At 40.5% G+C, this 22,708-nt stretch overlaps 1 protein-coding gene across 2 annotated transcripts in view; it reads right to left on the reverse strand.

Moving 5' to 3' along the window:
• Positions 1–22,708, reverse strand: part of LOC125439248 (cytochrome P450 7B1) — a 128,162-nt gene that overhangs the window by 71,022 nt on the left and 34,432 nt on the right. The window contains exon 1 of one of the 2 annotated variants that reach the window (XM_048508263.1): positions 10,108–10,196. The exons of the other annotated variant lie outside the window; for it this stretch is intronic. The gene's annotated coding sequence lies outside the window, so the exon portion shown is untranslated. Of the gene's footprint in view, positions 1–10,107; positions 10,197–22,708 lie in introns of those variants that run through there. 2 annotated transcript variants of the gene reach the window in all.

The following is a 22,708-nucleotide window of genomic DNA, read 5'->3' on the forward strand; positions in this document are numbered from 1 at the left end:
GAACAGTGCGATTCTAAGGATAGTTACACCCTTTTAAGTCCACTTACTTTAACAGATTCAGAAGAGTGTAACTCTCTTTAGGACTGCACTACAGATCACCAGGAAGCTGGTGAGTGGCTTGCTCAAACCATATCCTAGGATGTGTCATCAGGAACTAGACAGGTATGCCCTGCTCTGATTATAAAACCTGCCCCTTAGGCAGAGGCTGCCAAGAGACAGCAGGTGAATAATATAATAATCAATATAATTAATTCTCAAAATGGCCTGTAAATACTTCTGTCTGTAGATACTGCAGATACTTAAATCTGGAGCCAGGAGCCACGAACAGACAAGTCAGATATTTTTTACAAACTTGAACAAAGCTCCAGATTTGTAAAAAAATCTAAAACCCAAAAAACAAACGAAAAAAACTCATCAATTTGGGGGAGGGGTTAAAACTCTCAAAATAACATAAGATCCTGTAGCTTTAAGAAATGAATGCCCTCAGGTAGCCATTGATAGCCAATCAGACAGTATTACCAACAGGTTCCAGCCTTGGATTCTGTCAGAAAAAAAGCAGGAGGGAACAGTGCTGTTTCAAGCAGTGCCCTGTTTGAGAGAGGAGCCATCAGGGCCATGCCCAGTAGTAACCTTGGAGTGACTTGATACAACACAAATTAAATGACTCACCCAAGACCGGATGCTTGTTACTATTCAGCAGCTACCCTCCCAAACCAAGTGTGGTGTAGTGGAGAATGTCAGACTAGAACCGTGGTGGCAAACCTTTGGCACTCCAGATGTTATGGACTACAATTCCCATCAGCCCCTTCCAACATGGCCAATTGGAAGATCCAAGTCAAATTATCACTGCCATGGAAGCTCACTAGGTTGTCTTGACCAGTTACACATTCTCCGCCTAACTGATCTCATAGGGATAAAACCGAGGATAGGAGAATGATGTAAGCAACTTTGAATCCCCATTGTAGAGAAAGGGTATAAATGAAATAATAAATGTAACTGAGGATGCAAAGTAGGAAAAAGGAAAAGAAGCAGGGAAAGCTGAGGATCTGGGGTTGACAGGAGAGGGGAAAGAAAAAATACTGTGGGCAAGGTGAGGTGATCCCAACATAACCACTAGATGCCATAAAAGATTTGATCCCAGTCAAGTTATGGATCTGTCAATAGTAATAGGAGTGCATTAAATTGGCAGGTTGATGGTAATGGTTCCTTGTGATACAGCAGAAAAAATAGCTCCTATTGGTGTATTTTCATAGAGATTTCTCAATTATGTCTGGTGTTGAGTATGATTGAGATAATTAGTGAGGTAGAAGAGGTATGTATAGTCAATATATTACATTCTTAAGTAAAATTCGTGATTAATTTATTTTGACACAAGCTTGATCACTGAGAATGAGATCATTGCAGGTGTTAATTAAGACAGTCTGGTACAATGATTGTTCTAGATTCTGGTTGATTGTTTCTCCTCTAAAACCAAGAGGAAGCTTCTCTTATGCTATCACTGCTCAGACTTGGCTATCATATTTTTCATCATTATATTCTAAATGGAATTATGATGACAGTGCCCCTTGATTGTCCAGAATGACGGCCAGTCCTATGTTCACTTTATTAAGTGAACCTTAATAAAGGTCTCCATAGAAGGTCTTGATGGCATCCCAGCTGAATTTATTATTAATAACATGGACTGTTGGGTGCCTCTTCTGGCTAACCTTTTTATCTGAGTGAATTCTACTGGTGTGATCCCCCCTGAATGGTGTTCCAGTACACCTGTTCCTATCTATACAGCTGGAGATATGGATAACCCTAAGAATTTTCAACCTATTAGTTTGTTATCAATAGTTGGTAAGATCTATGCAGCATTTTTACTGATGGTAAACTCCAAGAACATTCTTTGATGGCCAACTCTAAGAACGTTGGCCCAGAAAAAGTAGGATTTTGTGAAGGTCATAGTACATTTGATCACTGTCATGTGTTATCCCACTTGATTAGTAAGTATGCCACCTCAAAGGTTTTTTTTATTTGCAGCTTTTTATTTACAGCTTGCATAGATCTTTCCTATGCATTTGACTCCACATCTAGAACCCAACTATGGGCTGAACTGAAACAAACCACAACTGAAAGGAGATTTTTGTGGATAATTAAAAATCATTATACTGATTCTTCACCAGAAGTGTGGTGTGATAGTGAGTGTTATTTAACTACCCCTTTTCCTGTTGTCTAGGAAGTTAGACAGGGCTGCCTTTTGGCTCTATCTCTAATTTATACCTGTCTGATTTGTCTGCTTTTTAAAATGATCCCTCTTTTCATGTGCCTAAATTACTGGATATTTCAGTTCCTCATTTCCCAAACCTAGGATGGTCTTCTTCATGCTTCATGCTTTGAAAAGTTTCCATACTTATGGATTGCATGGGGAATTATTTATAAATTTTACTAAAATGAAAATTATTAAGTTTGCTTCACGTTCTTCACCCCCCCCCCCCCCCCAAAAAAAAAAGACATGGATAATTAATGGTCAGATTTCTCAGGTTTCCTCATTTAGGTATCTCGGTATCTTATTTCATTTCACCTTGCAACTGTTTAATATGCAGATTTATGCACATTTGATTAAAGGTTAATCAATCAACAAAGACTGAGTTGCCAACCCTGAGGGACTGAAAAATTCTTGGAGATTTGGGGGTGGAGCCCAGGGAAGGCAGAGTTTGGAGAGGGAAGGAACCTCAGTGAAGTATAATGCCAGTTTTGCTCCTCTAAAGCAGCCATTTCCTCCACAGAAACTGATCTCTATTGTCTGGAGATCAGTTGTAATTCTGGTTGATCTCCAGGTCCCATGTGGAGCTTGGCAATTCTAGGGGACTACCAAAGCTGTTACAACACCACAACTGCATATTCAGATCTTACTTTGTACCCACATTCTTGCACCATTCTAGTACTCAATCCTGAAACAAAGTTTTTAAAAATTGAAGAAAATGCCTGTGGCAAGATAAAGAGTACATTTTCCTCACCATTCAGTATCCTCATACATCAGGGGTATATGGGAAGGGCTTTCAGATCAGAGGATGAGATTTGAATGCAGAGTTAAGACAATTTAAAAATATCATTGGCTGTATTATATAAACTGACCCAAAGTGTAACAACTATGCCTGCGGACTACAGTGTAAATAAGCAGTATAGTGTAATGATGTGATTAAGTACCACTTTAAAGTAGTACAGTGTGATTATGCTTCTTTACAATAGCTAAGCTTATCCCTAGTAAAGCTTGGAAGCCAAGGCAGTTAAGCATTAACAGTAGGTAGACTTAAAGTACTTTCTATTAAGATAGACTCTAAGGTGATAAATGAGACTACACTGAATTACAACAGAACACCTGTTCTATGTTTAGCACACCTGGAAGAAGAGAAAGAGGAAGAAGAGAAATCATGTATTTGAACTTTTTCTGTTGACGTTTGTAAAACTATGTTTTCACCAGAAATGTGACTTTTGTCCTCATTACAATGAAACAAATGAAAACCTGACCTCTTTTCATTGGGAGTCAAAAATTTACTACCTTTCCCTGGTACTTTCTGATACAGAATTTAGAACCATTTAGGGTTACATCATGGCTATGTGGGTGAGGGAGCAAAACCCCAGTTCTGTGATTTTGTAGCTTCAGATCATAAGAAAAACCTATCTAAATGGTTCCCAACAAATCTGTGACTCAAATATATCAACCATTCTTCATTAGCTTAATAACATATTCATATCAATATTAATTTTGCAGCACTGAGCTTCTCTCCAAATAACTATTAAGAGCCACCTCAGAAGAAATCACAATAGCATAAGAAAGTGTATGCTTGGGGGCACTCTGCACTTTTAGCCCTTTAAGTCAACAAGGGCGGGTTGCAACTGACATATGCAGCCTCTGCTTGCCCTTTGTCATGTATGTGTTTCACCTCAAAAACTGTCAGTGACTTGTCAGAATCAATCAGAAAATCTGATGCTGTTCAACAATGATGTATAAGACTGGACAGCACGACACCAAATTTCTGGTGGTGTGTGTCAAGAAACATATGAAAACAGATGTCCTCATTACTCTATTGCAGAGGCATGAAGGAGAACCAAAACTTTTCTGACCCACATTTGGCAACAAGTCCTGAATATGAGAAAGACAACAATATATTTTAAAGGTAAAAAAAGGTTTTACCAAATAAAAATAAACATTTCACAGAATGCTCAGTATATTATCATGCTATCTTATCTCACTTTCAGAGGTCAGGATGGAAATACAATATGACCACCGTTAGTCGTCCAAAAAACATGTATTGCACTCCATTATCACCTCTCCATAGCTCACTGACTAAAATGGAATTCATCAGATTGAAGGAAGGAAGGAAGGAAGGAAGGAAGGAAGGAAGGAAGGAAGGAAGGAAGGAAGGAAGGAAGGAAGGAAGGAAGGAAGGAAGGAAGGAAGGAAGGAAGGAAGGAAGGAAGGAAGGAAGGAAGGAAGGAGTGTTTTACCTTAATGATACATATCACAAGAATCATAGTGAGGAAATGGTGAGAAAGAAAGCTCAGTGGGAAAGCATGTGCTTCTCTTTGTGCAGCTGAAAACCCACATTGCTACATATGTTTTCTTGGAGTTGTACACTTCATTATGTGTTCCATGATCGCCACTGATTTAATACCATTGACACTTTGCTGATCAGTTGGTCTCATTTTGACGGTGGCATGAATAAATGTCAGATGGTGGTGAGCCATCTCAATGTATGCCTCTTACTTTGAACTAGCAAATAGGAAGTGATTAGGTCACATGATGAAGCACTGTTCTCCAAAGGGCAAATTCTAGTATAAAGGTATAAAATACAGGAACAGAAGGATATAAATAATGTTGGCATACATATGCAGGCACACACACATGCTTGAACATGAAAATTAGCCAACACATGAACACACAAAAGCATGTTCATCTTAATTAAAAAAAACTTACAAAAGAAAGACTTATGCGTGATGAAATGCACAGGAAGATACAGATCCTAAATGATACCAATTAAGTTTGGTTAATTTTATTCAATTTTCTTCATCCAGATGATAAGAGATGAAGTAATTTCATCCATTTCAAGAGATTAATATAGTCCATGATATCACACCACCCCCCAAATCCGTATTCAGGGCACACAATTGTTAGGTTCCTTAAATCATAAAATAGGCAACAACTCTCAAACAGCATACAAAAACAACTGTTTTTGTGAGGCACCCTGCAGAACATGCTGACCTAGTAACTTTAACATGCACACCAGAGGCGCAGCTAGACCAGAATGCGCCTGGTGCACACTCTGGCTTTTTCGCCCCTCATGCCCCCCACCCCAGCGCCCCCTTGTGGCACTCCACAGCACCTCCCTTGCTCCCCCCACGGCGCCCCCCCACGGCACCCCACCCTACTAACTTTTAGGGCCGGAGCAGGCCAGAGAAGAAGGCCGGAAGCCTGCCTGCATTGCCTGGGCCTGGTGGGAATTACATTTCCCAGGAGCCCCTGGGAAATGTAGTTCCCACCAGGCCAGGCAATGCAGGCAGACTTCCGGCCTGCTCCATTCCTAAAAGTAAGTGGGGGGTGCTGCGGGGGAGGGGGGATTTTTCCACCCCCCATGTGACTAAAAATGGTCGCACATACACCGTCCCCCTGGTGGCTTTTCCACTGATGCACACCTAGTAATTCCAACTCTGGATTCTCAAACACATGCTTCTTAGATCCTGTTCAAGTAGCTGATATTTCCAGTGACTTAAAGCTACCTTTGGTTATGTCAAACTAGGGTCATATAGACAGCAGGTAATCTTTTTTATTGAAACATGATTCTTTTAACATGCCAGATTTAACATGATGGATCTGCACAAGTTACACAGGGAACATGTGCAACATAATGTCTGCACAAAGATTTGGTTTTTTTAAAAAAAACTATGAGGTGAATTCAGCTGAAATTATACAATAACCACAGTGGTATGTATCATGTGGTTATTTTATCTACTGTAGGAATCATTACATTAGCAGACGGGGAGGGGGTTTCCTGCAAAGCCCTTGCATGTTGTCATACAAGCAACTCCCGTTTTATCGAAACAACAATTTCTGTTTGCGTAGCTAGAACTAGATTGCGATTCTAGTTTTTAATTAACTTTTCATTTAATGTTGCAGTTAACAAAGGGTATTTTACAATAGGAAGGACTTACAACTGCACAAGGAGCATGTCATGTCTAGTGCTGCTGCTTGATAACTTCATTAATAGTGTACCATTTAGTTAGAGAGAAGGTCTGTTAGATGTTTTATTCAATACATGTTAGTAGCTGTCGATTTAAAAATCACTTTGGTTAAAAAGCATCCACAAATCACTTAAAAGATTATCTTAAAATATGTTTATATCTGTCCAGCTATATATAAATACATCTAAATATGTCTTGTCCATGGAGGCCCTACAATACATTTATAATATACATGCTGAACTTACAAATAGAAAGTTTCGGACTTGTAAAAAACAAAAAGTTCCCCAAAATTTCCCAAAGAAGCATTTAGAGTACAGTCTGTCTAGAAAGCAGAGTCATTTGAAAATAATTTGCATATCTAAAAGCTCTAGTCAGATTATATATTAAGACAGTAATGCCAGTAGCCACAGAGTTTTGCAAGTCAGGAATGAAGACTTGCCTCAAGGCATCCTGAAGTAAGGAAACGACTTGTGGAAATAAGACTTACAGCTGTGAAGTCATTTCAGTGTAGCCCAGAATTTTTCTCTATTTACAGAGCTATTTTTATTACATCTAACATATAAGTGAGGATTGCAACAATATTCTCAAGCAGACTGCTAAACTGGCTGAGCCACTTGTCTAGTACATGCTTGCCATATCAAATGTATGTAACAACAGCAAGCATACAGTAATACCAGTGAAAGAGGAAAGTGAGGTTCCTTGCATGTGCATCAGGACACTTCATTAGTCCCAGCAGTAGTAGCTGCTGCTGTACTGGCATTTCCCCTTGGCCTTGTACACAGCACTTTGAAACAGGGAAATAATCAAGTTGGGATGAAGAGTAGAAAAATAAGAGAGAAGAAACATCTGTTAGAAACCAGGGCTTGGGCTGTAACCCTCAAGTTCTGGTTGCGTCTCTGTTTTTGTACAACCCTAATAGTTTATCCCAGCTGGAAATGTGGGAGCTCCACCTCTCAAAATGGTGGCTCCATACCGAAGCAAAAAAATGTTCCCTGAGTTTCTCATGGGAGTCCCTACATATGCTCACCACTACAGAGATTTATCACCATCTCAAAATCAGACTATTTGACCAGGAATATCAATTTCTTCTGAGCAAAGCACAGAGCTCTTGCTCCCCATTATACTTTGGGATTATCCCCCAGAAATCTCGCCCTGCTATCTACTTGGAACAACTTGTTAACTATAATCTCAGATGGGTCAGATATAATTCTTTTCCTTCAGCTAAACTTCAAGGTCGCTTTTTTAATATCCCACTTACCATGCAATGTTGCCGGTTTTGCCCTCATATAGCTGATTCACTTTCTCATGTCTTGCTCTATTGCCCAAAATATAACATCAGAGTTGATTTGGCTGTTCTACTACCAACAGGGTTTGCAATACTCTCAGATAAAACAAAAATGGCTAAGCTATTGAACAACCCTAATATTGAAATATCTGAAGCTGTAGCCACATTTTTAATGCGTGTTTTACATGATGTGAAATAGCGTTTTCCTTTTGTAATGTTGGCTGCTTCCGCACGGTTGCGCTGGGGGTTGGGTCGGTGTACATGACACCGACCCAGCCCCCCCAGGACCGTTCACACGAACGGTCCCGGTAATGACAGGGAAGACAGTGCCGCGCTGCGCCATCGCCCGATCTACTTACCTTCCCTGCGACGTTCTGGCGCATCGCCCAGGCCAGGGGACATGCCCCCCTGGCAGGGGGGCATGTCCCCAGGCCTCGATGACATGGCAGAAGGTTGCAGGGAAGGTCAGTCAATCGGGAAAGGGGGGGATGCCTTCCAGCCGCTGCCATTCGCACAGCAGCAGCTGGAAGCCACCATTTCCCAAAAACCTCGCTCAGGGAGCGAGGTGGGAAAATGGCGGCTTTGCGCCGCTGTGGGGGAGCGAGGGCGGCGCGGCTGCGAAGCAGCTGCGCCCCCCATGAGAACAACTCCCTAGGGACAGCATTTTTGCCGTCCCTAGGGCGCTGTAAATGGCCCGTGCAGAAAGGGCCTGAGATACATTATGGTTTTTATGCCTAATAAAGGTTTTTGATTGATTGATTGATTGACTTAAGAGACTCCAGGAATTATACCTGGAACATTATATAATATATGTAAAAAGGGTGTTGAATCCTATGGTCACTCCCTTGTTGAAACTGAAGCTTGAAGACTAGTCCCAGCTAATAATTCCCAAGCAAGTTTTCAGGAAAGGGGACAGGGACACACTTCACAACAGAGGTAATAATCAGCATTTATTTATTTGCCTATTCAGAAATTGTCATAGTACTGTGTGGGGGACCCAACTAATGAATAATAAAACTAGTAATAAACAAACAAACAAACAAACAAATAAAAACACATTTTTCCTATCAGGGATTCAAAACTTGTGCAATCTATACCTAGTCCCATAAATGCTAGAAACTGCTCTTAGACAAGTAGTGGGGATCAAATATCAAATTTTAAACACTCAGATAGGGCATGAATTCTATATTATATAACACCACAGGAGGATAATTAAAACCAACAAAGCAAGCTGAGATCTATCTCCTTCCAACCATTCCCATGATCCTTCTGTATAACAGGTGGACAAGAGTACCTCAGTTCTTGCAATTACAGCACAACTGTGTCATCTGTCAGTCTTCCCACTCTCATATGTCTTTTTCCAACCTGAAGTGACCTCAAAAGAAAACTATCTGACTCATTATAGAAATCAACAGAGATAATTTTAGATTTTTGCAATGGGTCAAATAACTACAGAAGTCAAATCAGGCACAGTATGCAAGTCATGAGTTCCAACCCTCCTCCCACCTCATTCTTCACCTTTCAAACCTTCCCCCATCCCATCCCACCCCACCCCAACGCTCACCATTCCATTCTCCCACACTGCAAGCCTCATCTCTCCATACTCTGGCATCCCCAACTCTCACCTTTCCGCCCTCCCCCAATTCTGACCTTTCCGCCTTCCCCAACCCAACCTCTCCCACCCCCATGTTACAGACTCAAGACAAGGTAGGTGGCAAGTCTTGCATAGGAAGGGCAGCCACTACAGCCCCAGTAAAACCAATTGAAGGACAAAATGCTTCTTCCTCTACCCTTTTGCTAGGGTCCATTGAATCTCCCCTGCAATGACCTTTGCTGCTAGTATGTCAATAAAACAACTACAATCTAAACACCTAAAAAGTATGAACCAGTAACACAAATGGCCCAATTCAGTTTTTTAAATCCCACTCCCTACTTCCAAAAAAAAAAAAGAGTACCTTCTTGGCAAAGAAATTCCAGAGCCTGTGGGCCACAGCATTGTTGAGAAGACCCACCCATTTGTGCACTATAACTTCATGGCGTGATGAAGAAGGCCAGCACCAACTGATTTCACGTTATGGACAGGTGCATATAAATTATGGCATTTTCTTAGCATATATGCCCACACAACAGCATACTTTAAATAGCTGAACTGTAAACTTTTCAAAAAGCAGCAGTTTTGAATTATTTAATCTTGTGAGCTCCCATGCAAATGACTGGACAAAGGATACTAAGGAGACAATTACATTTCAGTTTCTTCCTTTACCACCACTCTGAGCTAGCCACACTGGCATTTTATTAACATCATTCTAAGCAAATTACACTGTTGTTAGCCTATTAACTTCAATAGTCTTAGAAGGGTGCATTCTACTCGGGATGAGACTATATGGCTACCAGAGATCTACAGAGAAGATGTACAGTGCCTCTAAGGCAAAACATTGTCCAGTGCAATTATGTGGAGTCATGATGGAATATTAAAAAAAAACCCATACTTTTGTTACCAATTCAAAGAGGAAGCAACATCATCAGAGAATTAATTCCCAGAAATAAAAATCCCAAATTCTTCAATACACATGGAACATTTTAACTGCACTTATATTCACCTTCTTGTCTTTTGTGATCTATTCAATCCAAGTGACAAGCAAAGTCAGCCAGTTCAGGCACTGCAGCTTTCACTGAATCAACCTCATCTGTCATTGAAAAAGTAGGTTAGCCTTATGATTTCTTAACTGCAATCAAAGCAAATCCAGTTTCCTGATGTGTCTCTGCACTTGCTGACACTTGCCCATGCTATTATTGAGCCTGCTTTACTTATTCTGCCCCCAAATCCTAAACAGCCTTGTAATGGCTCCATTGTTCATTTTTGTATTTACCTCATTAAGATCCTGTCAAGGACAAAACTATTTTAACTTGCCCCAACATGTTTCTGATAAAATCAACAGTGCAACAGACGTGCACAATGAAGTTAATAGTCTGTCAAGACATTAGCAATGTTGATTCCTGAAGAGAAGTCGAGAATTTTAAAAGGCAAAATGGTGTTTATCAGATAGGACAGATTGCTGCTAGTCTGACCAACTTAGTTTGCGTGACAGAGCTATGAGCTGCCTTTGGGTTCACAAGTCCTTCAAAACCAAAGATTCATGCTAATGGAAAGCCTTTCAGCAGAAAGCATACAACAATTGGAGTTAAAGTTTTATTTATTGGCTTTGACCATCTACTTCTGTTATCAACCATAAGGGCCCGCACACTTCATCAACTCTCAACAATAGCCGCAAGCTTGGACAATCTGTCTTGTGTCTTCATTGGGGTAAAACTTCAATGGAGCAACATCGATTAAAGAGCAACCCACGCATAAAATGGTAACTCATTAAAACAGACTTTTTCAAAAGGGAAAACCCCTTTTCCCATTGAATTTGACTCTTTTTTTATTTCAGCAATGAAAGGACCATTACCCAGCTATACATTCATGTGTTCTTGGCTTAAGTACTTTGTATTTGACTTAAAACTTTGGTTCCTTCCCATGTCTTTTTGAAGCTTTAGAAACATAATAGGAATTCAGTTCTTACTGGATACAAAGATCTGTGAACCTTATAACAACAACTCCTGTTCCTTTTATGTTTATCATTTCAATTACAACTCTTTCATATAGTTGAATGAGGCATGAACATTTTGGCTCTTTTCACATATATCTGTAAAGGGTTTAAATCCTTTTAAATGGACGCTTTCTAAATAATAAGGAAACAAAACATTATACAGGTGTAGTCATTTACATTGTATTTGGAAGACTGCATAAGCAGTAGATGTCAAGAGAGCTTTTCTAAATGTTTATATGCAAACTGACTTGCAGCTTACTGCTTGAAAACCTCACCTTGAACTTATTATGAGGGCAATAAAAATATAAAAACCACACTTGGTAACCTGTGCTGTATGGAAACTTTGGTTTAAAACACAGCATGCCTGTAAGTGCAATCTACAACGTGTGATCAAAACTAAGTAATAATATTCCAAATGCCTAGAAAGTAGAAGATTGAACACTAAATGAAATGAACTATATTCTCAGTTACATACATATCCTGAATGTCAAGGGAAATTTGCTCAACACACTGCAGCTACAAAGAAATATCTACAGCTACTGAACGTCCTACCAGTGGGGAAAAATACATTCAAAAACATCATCTAAAAATTCATTTTATCATTCCTTCAAACCTTTTAAGTACACAGAAAAAAACTAGTAATATCATAACATTTTATTTTTAAAAACATTCATTTGCTCATCCTATGTGTAAACACAAACTCAGTGTATGCATATTTTAGTCTAGGAAATAAATTAATTGTATAAATAAGTGTTGTCAAGTAAAGTCACACCCACCTTATGGCAACCCCTCATAGGGTTGTCAAGGCAAGAAATGAGCAGAAGGGGAGGGTCATTGCTTCCTTTGTGTACCAGTCCTGGTCTTCCTCAGTGGTCTTCCAACTATTCACTACAATCAACCCTGCTAAACTTCCAAGCTCTGATGAGGTCTAATCTGACTCATATAAAAATACAGAAAAACACTTTCAGTACTAACGTTCGCTAGCTAATCGCGTATAACTTCTATTGACTTTAATAATGAAATGCAAAGTTGATTATTACAATAACAGAGTGGTGCCGTGGTTATGAGCGGTAGACTCTGGAGAACTGAGTTTGATTTTCCACTCCTCCACATGAGGGACAGCCTCTAATTTGGTGAACTGGCTTCGTTTCTGCACTCCCCCTGCTGTGTGACATTGGACTAGCCACAGTTCTCGCAGAATTTTCTGAGCCTCACCTATTTTACAAGGTGCTTGTTGCGGAGAGGGGAAGGGAAGGTGATTGTAAGTCATTTTGAGACCCCTTAAAGGTACAGAAGAGCAGGGTATAAAACCAACTCTTCGCAGTTTGGCTATTGTGCAATCTCGCAAATACAACAGATGTGCGGAGTCCGCTTTCCTCATTAACCACACGTATACACTTATATTCGTTGGAATAGAAATGGCCACAGCCTGGTTTATTAACAATAACACATAACTCTTTTTGGAAGCTGGGGAGCATACCGGGGCACATCCTGGCCACCAGGCAGCGCACCGCTGAACCTGGTCACGGTCAGCTCAACAGCTGACCCCTGGCCCTTCGGGCAGCCCACTGCTGAACCCGGCACCGTCCCCCCATGGGGACCAGGACAGGAGGTTACTAGATGCCACTTGGGCGCCTACCCATTTGTGACACCCCCTCCTGCCGGGGTAGCGAGCTTGAGACAGGGGTTCCAGGCCTGCACCCTCAAGCCCTCCACTACCCCAAACCTCTTATTGAGGTCCCCACTGTGGGAAGGTCTGGCATGCAAGCCTGCCTCCCCCAAAGGATGTGCCCCTATGCCCTGAAAAACCACCCAGACTGCGACAAATGTCTAACAATAAATAACATTCAACAAAACAACAGCCCAAAACAGGGAGGGTGGGTGGGTTCCGCTTGCAGGAAGACTTGTGAGGAGGCTAGGCTGAGCCGGGCGATGGCTTAAATAGCCTGCCCGGCTTCCTCGTCACGTGACAGTTCCCCCATCACTTGACCATCCAACCGGCAGAGCAGGGAAGGTGAGCCAACCGCTCCCTCCTCCCCTGCTGCAACGGCGCCCTGGGTGAATCCTGGGTGCGCTTTTTAAAGTCTGTGGCAGGGGTGATGCTTACCAACATTTTTTCTGGTACCCAGATGGGACCAAGTAAAACATTTTCCCAGCCAGACTTTCTGGGCTGTATGGCCATGTTCTAGTAGCATTTTCTCCTGACATTTCGCCTGCATCTGTGGCTGGCATCTTCAGAGGATGAAATGCTCCTCTGAAGATCCTCTGAAGATGCCAGATTCAAGCAAAACATCAGGAGAAAATGCTACTAGAACATGTACTAAAATGTTATATTACTAGAACAGCGATTCCGGCTGTGAAAGCCTTCGACAATATTTTGATTGACTGTTGGAGATTTGATTGGCTCGGCAGACTTTTAAAAACGTTGCATTGGCAGCAGCTGGTGCACAGCAAAAAGATTATTGTGTTACTGAAGTTAAGCTATGGCAATCATTTTGTGACTGTCTCCAACTCTCAATGCAACCATTTTATGGCAGCCATTTTGTTGCTTTGCCCACTATGACATGTCAACATTCTAAATGTGCCTGCAGGCTCAAAAAGGCTGGAGACCCCTGGTCTTTGAGTTGGACAAAGGACAATTAATGTCCCTCCACTTGTGGAATTATTCCTTCCCACTTCTCCCTTTCCTTTACAGCCCACATTTCCCACAGTGCTTCTAAGAAAGGTCTTAAGTACAACAGGGGCTATAATATCTATGGCGGACTAAAATAGGAGGAAGAATTGGTGAAAATCATCTCTAGTCCACCTGTGGAATACTATTTTGGCTTCACTATGTAATTTGTATTTTGGCTTCACTATGTAATTTGTACAAAGCAATAAAACAAATCTACAAAAGTAAAACGAATATAGAATCTGCATTGGTCTATGCCTGAACATTTATGCTTCCTGTAATACTGATATATAAATTCACAGCTTTTCAAAACTATCAAGCTTTATTTTTTGTCAGTTGCTGTAAGAATGTCTTTTGGGTTATTTGGCTTGCTTGTTTCCATTTCCTCTGTGATGAACAGTACCACAATACCACATTGTAACATCACCCAATAAAGAGTTTGCATTTTGGCATTCTGCCTTTTTATTTCAACTACTTTCTTCTGCTAATGCCAATCATTTCAAAAGTAAGCAAAATGTCAGATGACTTGGTTTTAATAATCATTACCGTTTGATGAATCAACTAAACTTAATGATCACATATTTTGCTAGCATTATTAGTTTCACTTAGTTGGCTGCACCTCAGTTTCTATTATCAGCAGTAAAACAAATGCTCTGCATTGTAAATTTGTTTCCTGCCAAGGGTATAGCACTGTAAGGTCACTGTAATAAACTGCAATTCATAGTACAAGCACAAAAAAAGAGGATTTTTTCAACAGAACTTTTTATTTTTTAGAATAATTCAAACTTACAACAGATAAAATTGATTTTTTTTTCATGAAATACAAAATCAGTTATTGTTGAGGAGCATCTCTGGAGTTTATTTACAGATCACAGCAGTATATAATTGCCCACTCTTCAGTGATTGCTGAAAGTCTGCTTTAGACACACAAAACAACATCATCACACAGGCACAGTGATTAACACTGGTGATATATGTATATGGAGAAAGTAAAATGTCCCAGCTTTCTGGATACAGGTCACCATAATCACAGGAATCACTTCTGTGTGGACAATATGTTCTCCTAATGCATCTGTGTCCAAGATCAGAATTTGTATAAGTAGTGAGAAGTTTCTGAAACGTTATATATGTACCAACAAACACATGAACAGTACTGATGCTCATAAGGTATAGATGAAGACAGCAGTGGGATCAGTAAAATGACCTGGACTCGAATATAAAACCCAACAAATGATTCCATGGGGAGGAAATAAAGAGTAAGACGATCTTGTGATTGTGAGAAGTCAGTGGTGAATTTCAGAAATAACTGGAATAGAGACTGAATGGAGACAGAAATGTGCACTTATAGATTAGGAGGGAAGTGGGGGATGGAAGAAGCTATGGAGGCAAATATTTCAACTCCACATGAAGACTGACATCTCTAGAGCACTACTCTTCAAATTTTCCAGACTTGGGACTAAATGAGCATGGGACCTACGGAGGTACATGAATTCATGACATCAGAATCACACAATAGGAACTGGAAAAGCCAGAGTTATAATCTTCCAGGTGACAAGAAAATAACAGTGAGGAGCAGGCAATGAGTTCCAGGCACAAGAAATGCAAGTCAAACACTAGAAGATTTATCATAGTGAAGAAAAAGACCATAGTCACAGATGTACTGTCTCTCCATCCATTAAGTGATCTGACCTCATCATGTTGCTGTTGTTCTTAGTAGATATGTAAAGAGGCAAAAGACATGATATGTTCTGTGACCATGTGCACTAGCAGCAAGTTCATCTAAAGGAAGACAAAAAAGATACAGGAACTCCGCAAAGAAGTTGGAACAGACAACCCAGACTGGACTCCTCCCAAATTTTCTTCAGTATAAGGAAATCCTGGCTAAATCAAATCTTTGCTTGGATAGGACTGCTTTCTCCAAAAAGTCTGCTTTTTCCCTTCGTGCTTAGCCCTACTAATATCACCACACCAGATATGCACAGGGAACACTGTCTTATTGATGCTGGCAGTAAAATTTTAGATACCTGTAGGATTCAATGCAACAACATTTTTAGTACTGAAACAGCACCCATAACAAAGGAACAGTGTAACTTGCATGGTACTGCATTTGTTAAAAGGTCTTCCCTTATCCTACTATGTAAATGATAAGGTAAAGGTAATCCACTGTGCAAGCACCAGGTCATCACTGACCCAAGAGGCAACATTACATCACGAAATTTACAAGGCAGACTTTATTTATGGGGTGGTTTGCCACTGCCTTCCCCAGTCGCTACACTTTACCACCAGCTAGCTGGGCACTCATTTTACCAACCTTGGAAGGACGGAAGGCTGAATCAACCTTAAGCAGAACTGAAACTGACTTTGTCAAAATCAAATTCTAGTTGTGAGCAGAGCTTTGACTGCAGTACTGTAACTTACCCCTCTGTGTCATAGGCTCAACTATATAACTATCCCATAAATAATACGTATGCTTTACTTCAGAAACCAGAACTATCAAAAGTGTAAAAAATTGAAATATTTATTGGAAATCCTGAAAGCATTCCAACCACTGACTCTCAGTGAAATAGTTTCCAAATATGGTAAGAGAAGACTCTATATCTTTTTCAAACTGGACTTTGAAAAGCAAGTTTCCAGGCATTAAAGAATTATTACATCTACTTGTATTTGTTCATTGATGTGGCCAGGACAATGTGAAGCATACTAACAGCACAGAAAAATCATCTAGTAGCAATACCTTAGTGCAATTTAAGAAAATCAGACAGAGCAGGGGTTTTTTATTGTCTCATTTCATTTTGAAACATAAGGCCCTGTTCACTTCATTTAAGTTTTATAATGAAGGGAAGCTTGATCAATCTGTCTTGTGTCTTCTTAGGGTGAGACTGCAATTGAGTGGAAGCAACAGATGAACAAAGCCCACATTCAAATCTGCAGCTCATTAAAATATGTTAAAATGGGGTTAAAATCTCAATTGTAAGTGAACAGTGGTTAGCTCCTTTCAGCTACATACACGCGATTAATAAACCATACATTCATTAGCTCTGAACTAGTGATCTTGAGAGTTAAATTTGAATAAATAGCCCTGCTGTTTAGATCTTTAACTAGCTTTTAAAAACATTGACGAAAGAAATAAGCGTTTGAGAAGCCATGGAAAAAACAACAGCTCTGCTGTGGAAGAATACCCCTTCAGGATGGGAGAACAAGGTTACCAGCACTGGTGCCAAAAAGCTGCCCATCCAGGTGCCTGCTCACATATAAGGGATAACTTTATCAAACAAGAAATGGTTAGCATCAATCACATGCAAGCTGAGAAAGCATTGGGGGAGGGAATTCTTATCTTCTTCCAGAGCCAAAGGAAGCCAACAATAAGGAGGAGGAGGAATGTATATGATAGCTCATCTTTGTGAGCACGTGAGAGACAGATTAAGAAATAATGGCCACAAAGGATTCCAGTATTCCAGCCATTTAAGAAATAAGCCACCTTATACACACTCATTGTTTCAGGAATTTATTGGATTTATATCCCACTTTGTCCTAAGGCCTAAGAGAAATTTACAGTTTTTTTTCAAATTTCGACACTTATGCCCCCAGAAATTCATAAAGAAACAATTAATCAATTGTTCAAATTAGGTCAAATTACAACCCAATTCAGAAAGGGGGGGGGGGGGCTGAAGAGACTCCTGGAAGTGATGTGATGCTGCACCAGCAGATTCACTCTCCGGGGGACACTTATCCCAGAAGAGAGGTAAATATGCAGAAGAGAGGGAGGCTATTGCAGCCCTCTGAGATGCTGGATGTGGTGATAAGCGCTGAGCCTGCACTCCTGCCCTGCCGATACAGCAGGGGCATTCTGGAGGTATGGTCGGGGGTGGAGTTGATGTTAGCTGGCATTGCCTCGAGTTATGCTGCAGCCCAGGTGTCTGACTACGTAGCCCACATTGACTCTGTATTTTAAAAGCCGATTAAAGGTTTATTTGATTTGGTTTGATGTCGCCACATGGAGGGCTTTCAGATGGTGGGGAGGTGTTTGTTTTTTTTTGCCATCCTGCACTGCTGAAAAGCCCTATGGAAGCAGCAGCATGGCAGCAGTTCTGTCTCCCCTTGCTCAGTGCTCTGGATTGGGCTGTAAGCATACAAACCACTGTAAGCTCTCTGACCAATCCTATAAAATATATATATTTCTCACAGCAGTATATTTTCCTTTAAAAATCATATTGGCAAAAGCCAGTTGCCAAAAGCACTCTTATGGGTGTAGGTAGCCGCATGATCACCTGACCACAGCCAAAAGGTCAAAACTACTTTAACAAAAGCTAAGATAATGAGTTACTCCAGCATAACTTGGAGGCCTCATTTGAGTCACGAGAATGCTTGATTACCACACCTTGCTATAGAAACTGTTAAAGACAAAGAAGATGGAAAGCTACATTAGCATCAGTTGCTGAATTTCACTATCTCTTCTAGCAACAGATGGTTCCTTCCTTGCATTTCCCCAACCTATAGATATGACCTCCCTACAAGAAGATCCCATCCTGAATCAATCAAGCCTCATTCAAATCTGAATACTGAAGGCAAAGACTGTAAGAGTTACTTTGCATAAAGCCATTCTGTGCTTCCTGACTTAATCTAGGACCAATTGACTCTCATTGTCCCAAGGTGTAGAACAATAGAAGAGTCGCTAATTAGCTCACCCAGCAAGCCCAGCATGGGAAATTCCAGAGAATTTAGAAAAAGGAAACTTAAAACTCACTTGTTCCCGCCTCTTCCTGGGCAAAAGAGTATAAAAGGTCAGTTCACCCCAACACATGTGCTCATACTAGCCTGTACCTTCCTCGGTCTGGTCAGTTTGAGACACGATATCGTCCTTCGCCTGGATTCAGATGCTGGTTATTTGAATCCTTGCCTTCTACAAGATCTTCTTCAGCTGAACTTAGGTAAAGTATTTCCCTGAAAAAACCCCTCCATTTCTATAATCCAATCTATCTTTTAAAACCTTTTTTATATCTTAGGAACTTGAATGTATGTGCTCTTATGTCTCACTGTGTGTTTGTATTGTTAAACAAATTTATATAAAACTGTTAAATTCAATTTGGACTCTTGCATTACTCTGTGGAATATCCATTGCTAGAATTCCTTCCTCATATTATACAGTCTAAAAGATCCCCTCTCGGCCCCTCTCGCTGCCAATGTGAGAGCTCATTCCCCTTTGCTACTTTTATAATCCTATGTGTGCTGTTATATGTTTAGCAGCTGGTGGAGAATCCCTTTAATAAAATCCTTACCCCTGTTAAGGCCGTAACACCACCCATTAATTCAAACAAAGGTACATGCTTCATCCACATTCTACATATAACCAGTCTCATCAACTGTCAAACTATGTATTGTCGAAGGCTTTCACGGCCGGAATCACTGGGGTGATGTGGTTTCCAGGCTGTATGACCGCATTCTAGCAGCGTTCTCTCCTGACGTTTCGCCTGCATCTGTGCCTGGCATCTTCAGATTCAGATCCTCTGAAGATGCCAGCCACAGATGCCAGATTCAGATCCTCTGAAGATGCCAGCCACAGATGCAGGCGAAACGTCAGGAGAGAAAGCTGCTAGAACACGGCCATACAGCCCAGAAACCACACAGCACCCCAACTATCAAACTGTCATCAACAGTGCTATCTACTGTGAATGTTTGATATCCCTAGTTAATATAATGCTCTTAAGAGTGGTACCCTTGTCCTTGGACCCTTGTCTTTCCATTACTTTCCAAATACCTGCTTCCAGGCATCACCTACAAACATAAAAGGACCATAACAGCAGCTCTAAGATATACATTGTACAAGTATATCCGGCTCATGATGTGTGTGCATACAGCCTTGTGGTATTCTTAAGAATATAGCTGAAAGATCAACATGGAAACACATTAAACTGAACAGAACAACATAAAGAGACAGCCCAGAAAACCCACACCAACCAAAATAAAGAGAAGATCTACACCTTTTGAACTTTTTGAAAACCCCTTTAGGACCTTTTGAAGAAGATCTTGCAATTTTAGAAAGTGAAGTAATTCAATCCAAGTTGTGAGCAGGGCTTTGACTGCAGTATTGCAACTTACCACCCTGTCCCATGGGGTTCCTAATTTAACACTTTCACACACACATTTACTTAGTGTATTCTGGTTCTGATTTAAGCACATACTGTCTTCAGAACCAAGAATCATACTGCTGAGATTATTGCACTGTTTTGTATTTTACTATAGCTGTATTCATTAAAAAAAACCTTCCCTGAGCAATTCTGTTTTATACATTCTGCAGAATGACAGAAGTGCAAGAGCCTTTTTGACCATTTCACAGAATAGGCATCACAGTGTGGAATGCTCAGCTGTGAGCAGCTGCTGATTTTACCCATTGGAACGGTGCCATCTTCAGCCAGATGACTGCAGTTGCCACTGTGGGGCATACCAGGAGAGCCTGCCCTTTAAGCATGTCAATCCTAGGCCATGAAGGACTTTGAGGATGACCCATCAATACCTTTAATTGAATCCAGGAAATGACTGCAACCGCAGAACAAGTGATACAGGCACATACTATCTAAATCCCAATAATAATTAAACTGTGATGTTCTGTAGTAACTTGAGTGTATGCATTGTCTTTGAGGGCAGGCCAATAGTCTCGTTACTGTGGCCTAGATCCATATGGCCTGATCAGCCTGGTCAAGGAAGGAAACATTCTCCCTGGCTAGGTCAAGATGTTATAACACATTTCTGCCACTGAATTAGCTTGCTTCTCCAGCAATTAAACAGCATGCGAAGTAAGACTGAATACTGTGTAACCCCACAGAACAAGTCCCGCACTGATGAAACTAATTTTCAACAACAACCCTCTGAGTTCACTTCCCAAGAAAGATTAAAACCAATCCAAAGCATAAGGAATACCAGGGTCATGACAAGGAGGCAAGCAATAGCAAATAACCTCTGAACATCTCTTGCCTTGAAAACCCTATCAGTACTAGAAACACGCCAAAGCCCTAAGAAAGAACCTACAGGTACTTCTACCTTTGAATCGCATTCACCTTGAATAACAGAACTTAGTCAACTACAGACAACCTCAAACTTTTAAACCAAAGCAGCAAAGAATCTTCTGTTGTTTGACATCAGCAAAGTAGCATACCGACTCCTCCTTACTGTTGTTGAATTTTTTCTTTACTGAATTTATTGTTGCTTCCTATGCATTATTCCCATTTTTCTCCCCTTCATTGGCCTAATTATTGCCAATTCATTGAAGCATGGTATTTTCAAATTTCTCCCCTACTCCCATGTTTGTTACATGATTCTGATGTCAGTTTTAGGAACCTGCAAGGCTCGCAATTGCCATTATGTATTTTGTATGCAAATGCATCCTAAAAAGATGGAGTTGTGTTAGATACTCATAACAGGCAGTAACACTGCAACAAAAGGAACACACCTTTTAAATGCCTTATCTTTTTTTTCATGCACACACTTTATACAAAACTGCCTTTGTTAACGGGATCCAATGTGGTGTAGTGTTTAAGAGCAGTGGGCTCTAATCTGGAGAACCGAGTTTGATTCCCCATTCTTCCACATGAGCAGTGGACTCTAATCTGATCAACTGGATTTATTTCCCCACTCCTACACATGAAGTCTGCTGGGTGATCTTGGGCTAGTACAGTTCTTCAGAACTCTTTCAGCTCCACCTACTTCACAAGGTGTCTGCTGTGGAGGGAGGAAGGGATGGAGTTTGTAAGCCCCTTTGAGGCTCCTCATGGTTGAGAAAAGCAGGGTATAAATCTAAACTCTTCTCCTCTTCCTAATTTTCCATCAGTCTCTCTTCCAGCATTGTGTCCCAAACATCAAAACCTTGTGTGTGTTTTTTAGCTAGGAACTCTTCACATTTCGAAGATGCAACTAAATGGTTCAGAGCAACCCATACTTAAAGATAGCTACGTTCTCTTGAAACTATTTTGTGCAACTTCTCTGCCACTAGATTAGGTGAAGACAACCAGTTCTACACTAGATTATGTGGGGACTGCAGTTTATACTAGTAACAGCAAGGGCAGTTACTGTGGAAGGGAAAGAAATGAAAGTAAAGGTGAGAAAGGGAACCAGGCACCACCTGTTTGTAGGTGATGCTTGGAAGCAGGTATTTGGTATGAAAAGAACATCTTAACTGAAAATAGGGCTCATTCCGCACATGTAAAATAATGCACTTTCAAACTGCTTTCAGTGCTCTTTGAAGCTGTGCGGAATAGCAAAATTCACTTACAAACAGTTGTGAAAGTGGTTTGAAAACACATTATTTTGCATGTGCGGAAGGGGCCTATGTTGACATGTAGGTTCAGTGATGGACATTTAACCATGTAGAACACCTGGTAAGAGTACATTTACTAACTGAAAATATTTATATATAAGATTTGGACAATGGAATACAAAAGAAACAAGGAAATGTGAACTTGCGCAATTCCTCTACTAAACAGCCAACTCATTATTTTAAGGCTACCCAAACTGCACAGCAACCCTGAGAAACATTGTATGAAAATATGTATATTTCATTCACAATATCTTGTTGGAGAATGGAGTAAAATAGAAAGGAGCAGAAAGGAGTAAATATATATTTATAGAATATATTTAGAATTTAAGTATTCTTTTCATGGAGTAAGGCCTCATCCATGACACTCTCAAAAATCTTGTCAGCTGGGAGTCTGGCTGGAACAGATGAAGCTGGCTGGTAGGAAGCAGTGTACAACCAGTGGTAACATACAAAGTAATAACCCAAACAAATCTGTAGCCGATGACCACCTTTGACCAAAACCGATACAAACAGACTAGATAAAGCAGGAAGCATTTGCAAAAACTATTTTAATGCCTGCTGTAAATCAGTGCAGTTGGTCATCATTTCAGAACAGTCCACCTTCCTTATTTTTTCCTACTCACTGACTAGTT

This window comes from Sphaerodactylus townsendi, linkage group LG09 (genome assembly GCF_021028975.2).
Source record: "Sphaerodactylus townsendi isolate TG3544 linkage group LG09, MPM_Stown_v2.3, whole genome shotgun sequence".
Taxonomy (NCBI): domain Eukaryota; kingdom Metazoa; phylum Chordata; class Lepidosauria; order Squamata; family Sphaerodactylidae; genus Sphaerodactylus; species Sphaerodactylus townsendi.